Source organism: Trachymyrmex septentrionalis, unplaced genomic scaffold (genome assembly GCF_001594115.1).
Source record: "Trachymyrmex septentrionalis isolate Tsep2-gDNA-1 unplaced genomic scaffold, Tsep1.0 scaffold112, whole genome shotgun sequence".
In the NCBI taxonomy this organism is placed as follows: domain Eukaryota; kingdom Metazoa; phylum Arthropoda; class Insecta; order Hymenoptera; family Formicidae; genus Trachymyrmex; species Trachymyrmex septentrionalis.
In genome coordinates, this window is record NW_017304248.1 from 1,053,600 (window position 1) to 1,057,867 (window position 4,268).

Consider the following 4,268-nt stretch of genomic DNA (forward strand, 5'->3'; position numbering starts at 1 on the left):
CCCATTCGACTCATTTCGAATTTTTTGTATCCACACATTTTTAATTAAATTCATGTATTTTTGATAACATCAAAAAAATATAAAGCAATTTGCATGGTAAAATTATCTAAGAAGACAAAAATCCAAATTTGTTGAATATAATAATTTTATTATTTATGCGCGCGCGTACGCATGTATTTTATTATAGAAAAGTGTACACGCGTATATATAAATATTTATATATATGTATACATATAAACTGCTATTATTAAATTAATTAATAACCTAGAATGGTGGGATGTCCAGTATCTAAAAAACGATTTTTAAAACAATCAACAGTTAGAGAATTAAATATACACATTCGTAATCAAAAAAACAAACCAATTATTTGTACAAACTTGAATTTGTTTACTTAATGATATGGATTTAAACAAATAGTCATTATATCCATATTTATCATATAATATTAAAGTCTTATTGTCATTAAGACAAGTTAGGACAAGTTAAGACCGTTACTAACATTATTACTAATGGAAGAACGTGTACTAAAACTAAGAAATCAATGAAAATTGTATATCTCAATATATACCTTTTAATTCATTTCACAATGTGATTTTAAAATATATAGTAATTGTCATTGAAAAAATTATTACTTTCAAAAACTGCTAAAAAAATTCGGGATTAATTCTGATCTTGTAATAAGAATCTTTAACGGGGCACTTCGCAAATCGACTTTACGAAAAACGACGATGAATAACTCTCTATAATGAAAATAGTTTCGACTTCTTATCGGTACAAACCACGCATTCACTAACATTCATCTGACAACGATGAGGTTCTTGCATATAAAAAAATTAATCACTAAAGACATACTTGTAATATTAAAAATGTAATGTCAAAAATTTCGCGAGTAAAAAGTTAATATTTAATCATTGCCTCAGTCAAGGTTCTAATCTTTACTGAATTATTTAATAAATTTGTATACTAATAAGAAGAAAAATTGATAATTATTTTAAACATCAAATTTTAGAAGTCACAAAATTATAATAACCTTTTAATATTTAAAATAAAATCCAAATTCAAGTAAGTTTCAAAATTAAATATTTATCAAACTGGTTAAATCAATAAACAACTTTTGTTGTCATATGTTTCGTCGATTTCGTATAATTTACATCAATTATTTGGTTGACTATGATAAGATAAATACTATCTATATCGAATAGATACTCAATACGGATATATATATATATATTCCAGTAAATGTATAACTTATTAGTAATTGTTGTGTAAATTACAAAAGTAAGTAATAATACATGATGGCATTTATCTGCACATAGGTTACATAAATTTTATATTACATATCTAAATACTATTATAAGTACATACATTTATTTATAATATAATAAATTATAAAACGCGTTACATAATTTGTACGTGTATAGAATTTTATAAAAAAAGTTTAATTTCAGGTTAGCTGAAAATTCAATAAAATATGAAATTTATTTGTTTTATTTTCATATTTAATAATTGGAACGGGATGCTGATAGGGAAGACTACTGAGAACAAAAGTAGCGCGGATAAGTTGTAACACTTATATAAAAAAATGTTATAAACAAAATACAAAAGCGTAAGGAATAGAAGTTTACAATATATTTATTAAAAATTTCTGTCTCTTCTTTACACTTGCATATTTTATTTATAACGTTTTTTTTATATAAATGTTACAACTTACTCGTGTTACTTTTGACTCCAATCTTTCCTAATTAAATAAAACTTAGAATGAATTAAAAATTTTATTCAATTTTTAATCCCTCCTTTTCAATTATCAAGTATGTATTCATATTCTTATCGTCCTACCTATACAGTCTCTATCCATATTTATTGTCCTACCTACTCGTATTTTCATTTATTTGTGCCTATTCGGGTATATCTATCTCCACTCGTGTTCTTATTTACATTATCTACTTCGTAAATATGCAACAACCGCGAATATAATACATTAATGGCTACATTCATCAGAGAAAGTAGCTTTTCAATTGTTGTAAAATTCTTTAATACGATTGGTTCTTGCTTTGATTTCTTATGAATCTAAATGTGTAAACTAATCATATTGAAGAATTTTACAACAGTTGCAAAAGCTGCTTTATCTGATAAACGCAGTCTGTAATAATTAAAGCAGGCTTTCAATCTTTAAAATGCAAAAATTTAACAAATAACAGGGCTAATGAGAGTCAGCGCCGATAATCAAGCGCAAATTTTGTAGATTTTTTAAATCTATCAAACTTACGCTTGATCATCCGCGCTGATTTTTATTAGCCCCATTGTTTGTTAAGTTTTTTGTATTTCAAATAATTCAAAAATTATGAGAACTCGCAATTTGCGAGTAAGTCACCCTCCCGAATATTCATTTACTTTTTTTTACCCTAAAAACTTAGATTGGTGTTACACACCAATCAATACCTTGTACACAGATTCTCTTCTTTCTTCTGGCCAGATTGAACTCACCTTTTGTTGTTCCTGGCCAATATTCTGGCTTCATATGCCAGAAATCGACAACAAGGAGAAATACTCCTTTTTGTTGCCGACTGCATTTCCGACTGTTGCCGGCTAACATCATCGGCAATAAGCGTAAGATTTTACGCTTTCGTATGATGCGCGAAACACGAACGCGAAGGGGCTATCATATTAATGAAATGAATTACTAAATATTAATATAAACAATCAATAATAATAATAATTCTATTAATATACGAATATATATAAATGTCGCGTTTATTCAAAATTAAAAATATAAATATTCGACAAAAAAATCCAAATAAAACCTTCACGTCAACAATACTTTGATTTCAAGAGTCTCGAATATTATAAAACTACATTAAATTTCTTAATACAAATCTTATAATGTAATCAACAAAACTTTAATTTAAAAATAAAACTGAAAATTGCTAAATCGATTACTATCTGATAAAATTCAAGGCCCATGTACATATTTTTAACGATTCGAACGATTCGTTGCTAAATCTCATCTCAAAACATGCGGAGATGAGAAATTTAGATAAATGATGTAAGATCCGAAAAGGATTATTGTCCTTCACATCAATAAATACGACCCTATCGTATTTTGTATATTATTAGAATCATTTTTTGTATAATTTATTATCTTAAAATTAAGTATTTCAAGTCATGCAAAATTCTGAACATAATTTTAAATTTTAATTATGAAATAAAATTCTTCTATTTCTTGATAAAATGTTTATTGAATCTTACATCATGTTACTACTTTGACTGGTATAAAATCCAGTTACTACATATGGATAAGTTATAAAAGATCAGGCTAAAGTCAGTGCATTGAAATAAACAATAATAATTAATAATCGTCAAATATCTTTTATAGAAAAGCGAGATCAATAAATTATATGCGCTACATAAAAATTTTCGTTATTATTTCATCAGTAACATGTATATAAATAAGTGTGAAACACAATAGAAGGAATTTTCTAAGAAACACTACATATTATACATATATGTGTGTGTAGGTATTGCTTTTCTGCACCAACTTGTATAAAATTTAATCCTGAATGAATATTTGGGAATAGGATAAATAGGAAAATTAATAAAATAATATTTATTCGTTACACTGTAACGAACTTTTCCACGTTATGATAATCATAGACGATTTCATTTATTTTAATTATTATTTTATGTAAACTTTATATTTTTTAATTTTATGTATTTTATTTAAAAAAGCGAATATTTTATTCTCTTTTATTTTTATTTGCAGATGTATTACTTTAATATTGTATAAAACATGTAAAAAAACGATCATCGAAACAACTACTATTTTAATTATATTTTGAGCTTGACATTTAATTATATTTTGAGCTACTTACAAGGGAACACAACCAAGTGAATCTCTCTTTAAATGAGTATGTTATTCTGGATAAAAATAGGAAACACGTATTTTTTTATACGTGCTGAGTCTATACGTTAAAGGGGTGAAATCATCCCTTGAAAAAAAAATCAGTTTTTTCTTTTAGATTGAATATTGTCGAAACTGTAAGAGATAGAAAAAAATTGCAGAATAAAAATTGGGAATATGTCATTAAGAGTACTTTAGAACTATAATAAAAAATTTTTTTTCTTTATAAATAAATAATTATAAATAAAAAAAAATATTTTTTATTATAATTCTCAAGTATTCTTGAAGCCATTCATTCTGAAAAATTCTACCTCTTACAGTTTCGACGATATTTAATCTGAAAGAAAAAAACCAATTTTTTTTCAAGGGA